We start from the raw sequence: 13727 nt of genomic DNA on the forward strand, positions 1-13727 counted from the left end.
ATCCCGTCACCGTCAGGCCGATGACATCCCTTCAAACGGTGCCAGTGTACACTACTGGAAGACCCATCTACAGGCTGCCTGCCTACCAAAATGCTCGTTACATCAGAGTGTCCACCGATCTAAAGGAGTTCACAAAGTTTCTGGCTAAAAGGTGTGGAACACTTTTAATTAAATTGTTATGGTAAAGATGGAAATGGGAAATATTTCTAACTCGTGTTCTTTCTCCACAGGAGACGGGTCTCTCTTCACAAGAGAAGGCACTCTAAAAGTTAAAGAGACTGCTACAGTACTTGAAAGAATTGAAGGAACTTCACAAGTTAAAGAATGCCACAGTAATTTGAAATTGAATGTGAATTTGTAATGTAATAAAATGTTCTAAATAAATATTGTCTTAAAATACTCAGTCAAGTGTTCCAATGCTACATTTAAATATGGCCTAGGTTGTAGTGTACGAAGAAAATGGGTCATCAGGGACCTTGGCAAGTAGCTTACTGTGAAGGGAGACTAGTAACTTGTACTGTACAACTAGCTGGCTTGAAATGCCAACACTCAGTGCATCTTACAAACTGGCTTGAAATGCCAACAGGTCAGCTAGTGCATCTTACAAATTCCAGAAGCCCACCTTGTCTTGTGTGGGTTTACACTGTTCAGCTTTTAGCATGGTTGTCAGGCTTGGATCAACTTAGAATCCCCAACTCATCTATTGCTTGTCAGGAACTTGATGCCGTTCACAAGCACTAATAAAGCCACTTCACTGTGGCCATCAACAAACTGACATCTCAAGGGCAAGGCTGCATGGAATGTCAAGAACTTTGGACACAAATGTATTCTGCACTTTAAATGACCTTTGCCATAAATGCCTTCATAATTTATCAATTTTTTAGAATATGCCAAACTTATCCAACTTGGTTAAGCCTGCTGGTGATGGACTGCCCCTATCACAGGGAGACTGCCACCTTCAGGTTTGGTGTGGCAGCCACCACCTTATTTTTAACATTGAAACTAAAATATTTGACCCCAGAGGTGAGTCCATGCTCATGTGATCATTGGTGGCAGGGAAATTGAACAGGGGTGATGATTAAAATGGGAGTCCATGTTTAGTGTGCTAGGCTGGCTGATAGGCATTTTACCACAAAATTGGGGTCAACATTTAACTAATTGCAACAAAACTCAATGGATTTTGTGCTCATGTTCTAAATCTGTGGTTCTCAACCTTTTTGAGCCACGACCACCAAAAACTTTTAGGCTGGGGTTCGTGACCCACAACCCCCCCCCCCCCCCCCCCCCCCCCACTGCTGTCCAACCCATGACTTCCCAGTCCGCACACTGATTTTACTCACTGAGATATTTTTGATAGTTTATATATCTTTATAATACGTTGCATTAAATGGTTGGTATGGAAAATTTACTCATCGTACTGTGGAAAAGACATTTTCTTTTTTGACAGTCATCCCACGACCCCCCAAAGTAATCTTGTGACACCCAGGTTGAGAACCACTGTTCTAAATGAGAAAAAGTCTTAAGCAATCCTGAGGGGAAAGTTTTGAAATTCATCTAAATATGATCCTACCAAAACACACTAGGTGAATAGGGTGAAATGTTTAATATATATATCACCATGAAACTTCCCCAGTTGATTACTTACATTAAGATAATATTTTTGTGTATCACAAGTTTTCTGTTTATTTTTTACACATTTTATTTATAGCATTTTGATTTACCACAGTAAACACAATCAGACAGAGGACAAGACAAAGGGAACACAACTCAAAACAAAACAACTGCCATCTCACAGAGAAGTGCTCTTATGCATATCAGTCCATACAGTCCATTAATACAATGTCCACAGATGCGTTGAGGATCAGAGAATGAGTCCGTAAAACCAAATCCGTGCAGGGTCGAGTAAAGACCAGAAAAGGGTTAGGAAAGTTCAGGTTAAATTAACTCCTGGGGGTTCAACTTTCAGTACAAAACAGTGCAGTCAGTTGTGCAGTCACCACAGGTTGACGACTCCTCTCATTTTTAACATGTTCAATAAAAGGTCCCCATATCCTGAGAAACTTAGGGTGTGTGTTGGAGAGAGTATACCGAATTTCTTCAAGGTATAGACAGGACACCATGTCATTTAACCACTTTTTGAAACAAGGAGGGGGAAGTGATTTCCACTCTCTCAGAATAAGTTTTCTGAAACTGTTTAATTGTGCAAATGAGGCATAACTATGTACTAATTTGCATACATTTCCAGAACAGAGATCTGAATATTGGATAAAGCCAGGTTCAAAATTCTTGTTTCATTTTGTTGACATATTAGAGCCTAAGGTTTTTACAGAGGGAATTTTTGATCTATTTTGAATCCCTCCATAAATACTGTCAACAGTCATAAAATAAATATATATTTAAATCATAGGTTATATAAATCAGGCTATGAATGATATATGAACTAATGCCTTGTTACAACCTTTGGCTCTAATATGTCAACAAAATGAAACACGAACACAAAAAAAGAAAAAACAATATTACTTTTTTTCCATCAAGTCCATCATACATACATACATACATACATACATACATGCATACATACATACATACATACATACATACGTAGGTTTGATCAGTCATTATTATGTGTAAGATAGCCCTATATGGAAATGGGAGGGAACTTTTCCCAAATGAGCTTGATTGACTGCAAGGTGGCTCAATTGCTAATGAGCAACACACTGTGTTACACCTCAGGGCCTCTGATTGGTCAGTCAATTAACAAATGACCATATGAAAGCCTTTGCAGGAAACAGCAGAACTCAGTAGTTACTTTGGCTAGGATATTGCGAGCAAGCAGTTGAACTCGGCTTGTGTTGTTAGCAGGTGTAGTTTGCTAGGTCTCAGGCTAGCTTTAGACACTGCAACACATCAGTAGCCATGGCTTTTGCATTGTGGCTTGGGTAAGTTGCTTTGGTGGGAGTTTATATACAGTAAGCTGCCATATAGTCCTATTGCTTTGCCTTGCATGTTCTCTGCTCTTATCTTCCTACAGAGTATCCTTGCTCACTTCTTTGTGGTCTGCAAAATGTGCTGACATTCCAAATGGTAAGAATTACAAGTTTGTTTCTTAAAATGCACACATCTGCAGTACCATGTATTCCTTAACCTTTTCCATTTTTCTTTTTTTGTATTATTCATACAGGTGTACTTGACATGGAGTGTCATGATCGTTACTTCATGATAGCTGCTGATCTCTCCTTCACTGGGGAGGAGCCTTCCTTTGAGGCTGTTGGTCAGTCTTTAATTCATTCGTAAGTCTTTTATTGCTACAGCAGTGCTCGTTAACTAATATGGTGCTGAATGTTCTTCCTAGACGGGACAGGTGTGTACCCCATCACTAAGCTGTACGCAGCAGAGTGTGGCTACAGTATCAGTGTCCTCCCTCTACCAGGCCATGTTGAACTCAGAGCCTCTTACTTCAGCTGTCATGCCGACAACAAAGTATGTGTAAACACATCAGTTGGTCAGTTCAGATGATGAAACTTGAAGATACTAATTTGACTGGTGGTTCTTTTAGGATGACAAAGAGTTCACCTTCAACTTCAACCTGATTACCCATGAAGAAGGAAGTGAGGAAGGGAAGGGAGGTCACATAAGGGAGGTCACATATGCTTTGAATAAGACCTGTTCTCCCTCACTCCCCTGGTCTCCCAGAGAGGTTACCTGTGAGGTCAACTACATGGAAGTGAGCTTGGTTAAACCTTAATGTCTTGAAACTTAAGGAAGTGTTTCAGTGGAGGTGTTACTAGCTGTAGTTTCTCTCTAGGTTTCTGTGAGCAGTGACATGACCCACCCCTCTGCAACCCAGATGGACTGGAATAGTGCCCTCAGAACTGTAGGTTTGACTTTCAGGTTCACTGAAGTTTTCATTTGTGGCCTTGTGGATGTATATAAAAGTAATATACTATATTAATGCCATTAATCCGAGCTGCCTTAAACTCTCCCCAGGCCTACACTACCGCCTGTTCTGATTGGCAGGTAGTGTTCCAGAAGGAGGGGCAGCAGCTGACTCCCATGAGCCTCTCTGAGGCTCGTAAGCAGAACTACGTGTTTGATGTGACCGATGGAAGGCTTGTGTTCCGTACACCTTATGGACAGCCTGACTCATTCAACACTACGGTAAACAATTTAGCGTCTCTGCTGCAATTAAACTTGAGGTCAGACAGAACCTGTTTGTCTCAGTTCCTCTGCAATTGTGTAGTTCCTACAGTAGGTGTACTTTCAATTGGCCAGATGCATGAAGTTTGACCTAGATGATATAGACATCGAGTCCACTGAATCAACACACCTTTTTAGTTATGCTATACTCTTCATGCAATGCTCTGAAATCACTTGCCCAACCGTACTCAGGCTTTGTTTCTCTCCAGGTGGATGGTGTGCCAGTAGAAGTGGTTCATCCAACGCTCTTCTCCAGACAGAGCTGGATTGTCCTCATGGTGGACCTGGTGGCAGCTTGCTCCATGCGTCAGTGCTCCATCCACACTTACCTTAATTTTCCGCTTTGACTAATTTGAACAGATGAGATAAAATGTTGTCTTTGCTGCAGATGAAGGGTCATATGATGGCAGCAACCTGGTGTGGGAGACCCCTGAGGTCCTGCACCCACTCGCCTATGGTCTCTCTGGTCTGGAAAGCTGTCAGGTCAACATCGGTGTCAATGGTGAGCTCCTGGAGCAGCCAATTGCGGAGGAGAAAGGCTACATCGTGGAGAAACATGGTGCTGTAGTCCAGATCAGCATCCCCTACAATGCTGAGGGAGGCTACAGGGAGGTAAGCCCCTCCAAAGAAGTAATGCTTTTGATTAAACCGGATTAACCTCATGGCATTCTATCACAAACTGCATGCATCTTTGCTTCTCAGAGCTTTGTGATGGACAACGTGTACCACGAGTTCTACGTCTTCAATCTGTACTTGGAGCAAATGTTTGCCGTTGACAATCATGTTGACACCAGACTCCGCTTATTCAGATCACTTGCCACACCCATGTTGGCACACCCTGTTTACACATGTAACAGTAAGTTGGCAAATTGCAGCATTTTGATTTGTCGTCTGTCCAGTGCAAATGCAAATCTGATGGCTTGTCATTTCAGGAACTGTTCTCGAGGATCGCATGTTCACGGTCTACCTTGGAGACGTCCCCGAGGATGTAGATTTGGTGTCCGTTCAGCTGAATGGGCAGGACTTTGCTGTGCCACTTATAAATGCAAGCAGTCTCACCATCTCAAAAGTCCTCCAGTCGAATTACAGCCATGGCTACACTCTCAAGGTGCCTTTTGACGATGCTGTAGTCTTAACACAGGTAAGACCAAAAGGACTTGTCAGATTGGCTGTCAGGAATCCTTGAAGAGCTTGTGTGACATGTTTTGGGATGTCAACTCTGCCAGCCTGTTTCCTGTGTCTTAGCTCTGTAAAGACGGTGTTCTGCAGCACACCCTGGACATCAACTACACACTAGCCATTGTGCGTGAAACTGAGGCTTATTACCACCTAGCATCAGTTGTGGCAGTGATGACCCATATCTGTAAGTTGAACTTGACTTGGACTTAAAAATTCTCAATTCTGTGTCTGAGCATTGAACAAAAGCTGCCCGTCTTCTCTACAGTTCCTCCATCCTTTGAGGCGGTCTGCTGTGAGACAGTAATCACCTTTAAGCGGGACCACCAGCCTTATGACTACCTGTGGCAGGTCTACATCGGCTCTGAACTGCTGACATCAGAGCTGGCAGCTGAGAAGGGTTACGTCATGCACAATGACAGCCGGAGTCTGCTCCTGGATGTGCCGCTCTTTACGGAGGGCTACACCTACAAGGTAGGACGGTGAACTTTTTGGTGTTTGAGCCACTTTGTAACAAAACAAACTGATTGTCGTATGTCTCCCTTGTTTGTAGGACATTGGTTTGAACAGATTCTTTGGCACCTTCAGTATTAACGTCAGGGATCCCAAGACCTTGGAGGTCCAGGGTGCTACTGTCAAAACATGTCCCTTCACAACTGCTGAACTCATTAGTAAGAACATCCTAGGTTATCAGTGCAGGCACTTCTCCTGACATGTACGTTTACTGCATAACTGACCCTTGTGTCGCCAGTGTGCTCAACTGATGGGCAGATGGAAGTGGTGGTTGATGTGTCCATGGCCATCCCCAGTGGAGGGAGCCCTGCTAGAACCTCTCTCCTCTCCCCACACTGTGGACCCAAAGATTCGGATGACACCAGGGTTCACTTGTCTTTCGCAATGAACACTTGTGGATCCAGAATTAAGGTACTTTGGTCTCATCCAAGTTACTGAATGCCTGTATGAAACTGGGCGACGTAGTTACAATAGATCTGATCGTCTGTTAATGTTTGTTGCATTGTGCATAGACCTGTCACGGTTTAATGCCTCGTTCCCCTTCTTCAGCTTATGAGAGATCATGTCTCCTATGAAAATGAGATCATCTTCAACCAGGACAGCTCTGTGAAAAATCCACTTGTTGCCAGAAATGCTACTGACAAGTGTGTACCCACCATTTTTTTTTTTTTTAAAGCCAACTCCCCATACTGTACACTACAATGTATTTTGCACCCTCATCTCTCCTCCCCTGTTCTCTCCTCCTCCACATTTCCTATTTTCTCCCCACCTCCCCCCTCTCCTCCCTCCCTCCCTCCACCCTAGACCCTACCTCTACTCTACCTCCCCTATACCCTTCCACCTCTCCTTCTCTGTTCTCTCCTCCTCTCTGTCCTCCCCCCTCTCTCACATTCCCACTGCTCTCCTTCCCCTGCGCCCTCCCACCTCTCCACATTTCCTATTTTCTCCCCACCTCCCCCCCTCTCCTCCCTCCTCCCTCCTCCACTCTCCTGCTTTCTTCAAATGTTCAAATGTTATCTTTATTCTGTATATTCTTGTTACTGTGTGTTAGCTAGAATCAGCTAGACATACTTTCTGTGAAGCCCTCTGAGACATGCTTGTGAATTAGGGCTATATAAATAAACTTGACTTGACTTGATTTTGAGGTCCATAAATCTTTCACTTGTCACTTACAGGGTGACAATACAGTGCACCTATCCACTGGCCGCCCTCCATCTCCTCTTCTCAAAGCACAAGTTTGAGTCTGACTCGCCTGGTGTCGGACGCATTGTGCATAAGATCCCCATGGAAGGTAGGTTGCTGCACCACATGACCAGTTTTCCTTCACATGGGAGTCAGTTTCCATTATCGTCTCTGTCTACCATAGATGTACGACGGCAGCATCTGGTTCATACCTCAAACCAGAAACCCCAGCTGCTATATCTGGTTCCCACCTCAAACCAGAACCCCCAGCTGCTATATGTGGTTCCCACCTCAAACCAGAACCCCCAGCTGCAACATCTGGTTCCCACCTCAAACCAGAACCCCCAGCTGCAACATCTGGTTCCCACCTCAAACCAGAACCCCCAGCTGCAACATCTGGTTCCCACCTCAAACCAGAACCCCCAGCTGCAACATCTGGTTCCCACCACCATCCAGAAACCGCAGTATCCCATCACCATTGGGCCAATGACGTCACTTAAAAGACACCTGCCTGCCTCCCGCCCCAATGCTCGTTACATCAGAGTGTTCAGCGTTCTGAGGAACTTAACACAGTATCTGTCTAAAAAGGGTGAGGAACACTTTTAATCAAATTGTTACGTCACGATTGAGGAAATATTGTTTCTAAGCATGCATGCTCTCTCTTCACAGGACGCGATAAGGTCTTGGCAAGACTTGTAGGATCTCCACAAGTTGTAAAGAGTGCCACAGTAGTTTAAAGAACATGAATAATGTGAAATTTTTAATGTTGTAATAAAATGTTGTTAATAAATATTTCCTTGCAATACTGCGTCAGTTGAGTGTTCACACTGCTTAAAGTAATTTATGACTTGTCGAAGGACTTCAGCAGGGGCTTGGGTTGTGATTACAACTTTGACTTGACTAAAATGTTAGCTTTCAGATAACTTTTAGGACTAATACATGATGAGTAACATGCACTAATTGGCTTCAAATGCCATCAGATGGGGACATAATACATGTGGTTTAAAGCCCATGCCCCCGGTTCTGCTCTTTAGCTTGGCTGTCGGGCTTATCAATTGTAAGTTTGTATAAAGTTACAGGAGGGACAGTCTTTCACACAGCAATGCATGTACATATGCATAAATAGTTGGTGGCGCTGTGAAATTTGTCATTGGCAGAAAAGCAAAGAAACCAATTATACCCTCAACAGTCAGGAACTCTGTGGCTGGTCAATTCAATCATGTGAAGGCCCTACATGGCTACTGACCACCTAATTAGTTTTATCCACTTGATTTAGGATTCAATTAATAATTTAACTAAATTGACAAATCCATGTCATCCCTTTTGTGGGTGAATGTAATATTGGGTGGAGGATAGCCTTAGCTTATGTGGAAATTCTACAGTAGCCTACTCATTGAATTTAATTAGGCAACAATATTGATTGGTCATAGAAAATAAACGATCTGGGTGAAACTTTCAGGCAACTATAGTTGCAAATAGCATGACAATTTTCATGCAACTTGACATTTGCACAAAGCAATTCAAAAATAGTCTCATGCAGCATGGTATTTGTTACGCTAAAACTAGTTGGATTGATATTTCATTCCGTTTTTCCTCTCATTGTTCTAATCTTTGCATCTTTTGTATCATTTTCTAGATGGATAATATCAATTCGGATGTGTTGTGTCAGGGTTTCTTCTGCCGCTGCCTACTTTCTTTCAGTATGGCTGTCCCGGAAGTCATAGTGCATTCGCCTTATCAGCATTTTGATTGGCTATTGCATGCAACTTTCACAAAGTTGAGAGTTTTGCAACTGTTGCAGCTGAGTTTGAGAAGTTTCAAGTGACCATGCAAATCATTTGCAACATTCACCTGCAGTTTCACCAAATAAAGTTGCGCGAAGTTTCAGTGTAAAGCCAGCCTAGAGCCTACACGCCTCGCCTCTACCTCACCTCAGGGATTAACGCGGCCAGCAGGGGGCGCTAGCGGTCACTTTCCCAGCCACAAGGTAACGCAAAGCCTGCACGGCAACTTTCCGCTGCACGTTTCTTGGCACTGCAAATACGAAGATAAACAACAGCAAACATGGCCGACCAGCAAGAGGGTTTTGCCGTGAGTTTTTCTATCGCTTCAAAATCAATCGCCTTTGACTTGACTGGAAAGTAAGGCCTGTAAGATGGTGATTATATTAGCTACAACGTTGGTTGTGTTGTTGGTGTGTCCCATGCAGAGGCCGAGGCAGGCTGTGGTGCCCCCTCTCTCCAGCAGAACCCTGAACCACCCCTCCTTCATGCCTCTGTACATGTCAACAGGAGCAGCTCCGCGGCAGCCGGATTGCATCAGGCACACGGGTGAACACTCTCAACCCAATGCGTTTTCAATTTAAACCGCCCTTAACATCCATAGACTAACTGTCTCTTCCACAGTTGTCCCTGCCATAATCCCACCCGAGTTATTCTACACTGACCCCTGTGGTGGGAGAAGGATCCCCAACATAGTGACCGACTTGAGGGTGAGTGTGCACAATGTTGGGAGTTCACAAGCCCAATGAAGTCCATCAGTTGGTTACACTTCCCTTCACAATTATTTATAACCCCAAAACTCATGGTACCATATAACGGATGGGAATGGGTATAGCATACATTCTTGGATGCAAAATGAACAACCCTGTACACAGACTGGAATCTCTTCATTTAGAGATGTAGGAAACACTTGGTAATATTTTATTCTACCAAAAATGGATGGCATTTTGGTCATTAACTACTGTAAGTGCTGACATCACGGCTGTAGCCAAGACCACCAGTTGAGTCCAAGTCAATTCCAAGACCAGGGCCAGTTGAGTTTAGAGTCGACCAGGTCCAAATGGAGTCGAGACCAGAGCAAACTGAATTGTATTCAAGTCCAACTATGTAAATGTCTTCCCAAAAGCTAAAATAATGATTAAGGAGTTTCTCGAGGAAACGGACATCCTGTCTAGACTTATGTGCAAAATCTAGTCTAAACTAACTATACCCCTCAACCTATCCAAATAATCAATGTATAGGAATTGACAAATCAATGCATTGAAGTTTGAGAACCATCGCATACAGTGCACGGGTTCAAACCCCTTACATTTTTTGCATTGCTGGGGAAAAAAATACACGATACAATTTTTTTTTGGTCAAAATAGCCATAAGAGAGAGACAAGTCTGGGACGTCAAGACTTTTCAAGAGCAGACTCAACACTGAGACCTGACTGAATAGAAGTAAAGTCCTGCTTCAAATGCTAGTGACAAAACCACTTAGAATTGACTCGGTATAAGACACACCACGCAGTATTCAAACTTCAGTGTGAAATGTGGCGAAACGTAGCCTCCTCTGCAGTGAAAGGGAAAGGGCAGAGCTGGTGTTTACCTCGGTATCATTGCAAATCATGACGCATGTGAGACGTACAGTAATGCCCCCTTTCAAACGTTTATCCAGATTACCACAGATTAGGAGAATGAATGAACACATGTGGGGGGGGGGGGTCCCCTACATTGTTTCCCGGGGGGGAGCCTGGCCTCGGTGCCCTCGGGTGGGGGTAGAGCTTATGGAGGGGCTCAGACAGACTGGGTCATTTCATAAGATTGGCTCTGTCCTGTCAGACAGAGCTAAGCCCTTGTTCACACAGGACGCCGAACGTAGCAGAGCTGAAGCTTGAGGCAGGCTCAAGCTGAACTGACGCCTAACCGTTCACACAAGAAGCTCACGCCGTGCTCAAGCGATCGTTCAGGATATTCACGCCTATTTTCCAAGCGTGACGCGTGAAGCTTGAAGCTGCCAGGCATGAAGTCAATGGGAGTTGTGGGCGGGTGGGTTCAAGGCGCGCCGAGGAGGCGCTGAGAGGAAAAGAGGCGTGATTTCTAACCCCACATAGGATAAGCAATAACCACGCCCTGTGGCGCCGGCAGTGGCGGACTGCATAATCGGGCACGTCGGGCAAATGCCCGGTGGCCTGGCCTGGCCTGGCCTGCCAAAAAAAAAAATTTTTTTTTTTTTTTTGGCAGGCCAGGCCAGGCCACTCACTGAACAGCAGGCCAGGCGCCGCCTACTGGTTTACTAGTGGTTTTATTACTTTATTCAGGTTTAAAGTGGGTGCATCTCATTGTAAAATTGGACTTGGCCCAAATTGGGCTTCAAACGGCCCAAATTGAGTTGAGTTGAGTTGAGTTGAGTTGAGTTGAGAAAACTTTATTTATCCCCGGGGGGCAATTCAGTTTCTACAGTTCATCACCGTTGCAAGTAAACATATTGTATTTCATTTCGGTCACAAAATACAAAATACATACATACACAAGAAGGGAAATAGGAAGGGAGCTCAGTGTGATCAGACCGAGATAGTGCATTTGGTTCCTCGTGTCCCTCAGCGTACATGGATCTGAGCCGCAAGGGTGCAGGACGCAACATTGTTTATACACATGTAAAGTGCATAGGGTGCATGTGTAAACAGTTGGTTTTAGAAATACATAAAAAATAAGTAAAAATAAAAATAAATAAAAAGTAAGATAAAAGGTAAAAAAAAATTTGCATACAGAAATTGGGCTTCAAACGGCCCAAATCGGGCTTCAAACAGCCCAAATCTGGCTTTAAACGACCCAAATCTGGCTTCAAACGGCCCAAATTGGGCTTCAAACGGCCCAAATCGGGCTTCAAACAGCCCAAATTGAGCTTCGAACGACCCAAATTTTTCGCCGCCGCCCTTCGGACGCCGGCACGCGCGTCGGCCCGTATTGGCCTGGCCTGCTTGGTATCTAATGCCCGGCCTGAATTATGATCCCAGTCCGCCCCTGGGCGCCGGGATTGGCCAGGAGCAACACTGGAGGGCACGCAGCCCAGCGATTTCATGAACCAACTGAATAGCTCTTGAGAACGGACAGCGATTTCGAGAGCATAATAATTGTAATCTACACAATGTACACAATCTACAAAAACATGCAATAATATAAACGGTGTTTTTGTTACATTTTCAGTGCTGTACCTTTTCTCTGGGTAAGAATTGAGCTTGAAATTAACGATATGATACATTATATTATATGAGCTATGAACGTGAACACAACACCGTTTATATTATTGCATGTTTTTGTAGATTGTGTACATTGTGTAGATTACAATTATTATGCTCTCGAAATCGCTGTCCGTTCTCAAGAGCTATTCAGTTAGTTCATGAAATCGCTGGGCTGCGTGTCCTCCAGTGTTTGTGGTGTGGGAGATTCCAGCTGTCAAAAGAAGAAGACAACGCTCCTGGCCAATCCCGGCGCCACAGGGCGTGGTTATTGCTTATCCTATGTGGGGTTAGAAATCACGCGGAAAAGAGAAGGCTTCTCATGTGAACGGTCAGGCGTCACTTCAGCTTGTGCCTGCCTCAAGCTTCAGTTCTACTCCCGTGTGAACAAGGGGGTAAGACCCGACTGGGCGGGGATTGGGAGGAGATTGAGACCGAGGGCAAAGCAGGAGATGGTGTGTTTTTGTCTCTGGATGTAGATGGAGAGTCGGTGCATTTGGCTCCACTGTTACATGGCCCTGTTTTCATTTGAGGGAAATCATGATGAAAGCATGATGAAGTTGTCAGCACAGCACGAGAAAGCAGGGAAAGGGGAGGGTGCAAGAAAATCAAACCTATCTCAGTTAAAATTGGCTAAATGGGTGGCTCTGTGGTTGGCGGCGGTGTGGTTCAGTCACGATTGTGATGTCATCAGTTATGTCACTTGAGCAATTGTGATGTCATCATTGCTGTCATCAGTGATGTTGGGCAATTGTGATGTCAAGTCAAGTTGTACTTTATTGTCCACAAGGGAAATTCACTTTGTTAAGGTCAGTACAGCGAAAACAAGACAATATCTAAAAAAGTGAATAGATCACAGCATACAAAATACCACAAAAAAAATAATACATAATTACTCTAAAAGTTCTGTGCACCTGTATGCCTACCTAAAAAAGGAGGGGGGGGGGGGGGGTAGCACACAACAGGGCCAGGTTTCCCTCATGGAGGGGAGGGGCGGGGGGTTTAGCGGGGCTATGTTTGTTAAGGAGCCTAATAGCAGAGGGGATGAAGCTGGCCCTCCCCCTGTTAGTTTTAAATATAGGGGCAGCATATCTCCTACCAGAGGGCAGGATCTGAAAGCAAGTGCTGAGGTTATGAGTTGAGTCCCTCGCGATCTGACTTGCTTTCTTCACCGCCCTCTGTCATCAGTGATGTCACTCCAGCAATTGTGATGTCATCCTTCCTGGCTGAGGATTATGTATAGGGGTATAAGTAGACGAGGACAAGTGGCACGTCATCTCCAGAGTAAGTGGTGGGAGTATAAGTAGGGAGAAAGGACAAGTGGCGCATCATCTCCAGAGTCTCCACTCTATTAGAAATTAATGGAAATTGTGCCTAAAATAAGTTGGAAAAATGGCGTCGCTGCATATAAACAATGCAACGTGGAGCAGTTTGAGCTTGTTAAATTGTGGCTAGCTGGGATATATAACTGAGTTTTTAAAGTTGCATTAGGCAGGAATTTAACAAACATACATCGGCTTAATCAGCCTAAATCACAAAGAGGTATTGCAATAGAGAAGAGCATCCCATCCCCTCTAAAACAGAGTAGATTTGCTCGATTTGCTCAAATGACATTTTGGTGTCAGATATGAACACTTCTCTAAACTTTAAACTTCCT

This window comes from Poromitra crassiceps (genome assembly GCF_964638095.1).
Source record: "Poromitra crassiceps genome assembly, chromosome: 7".
Classification (NCBI taxonomy): Eukaryota; Metazoa; Chordata; class Actinopteri; order Beryciformes; family Melamphaidae; genus Poromitra; species Poromitra crassiceps.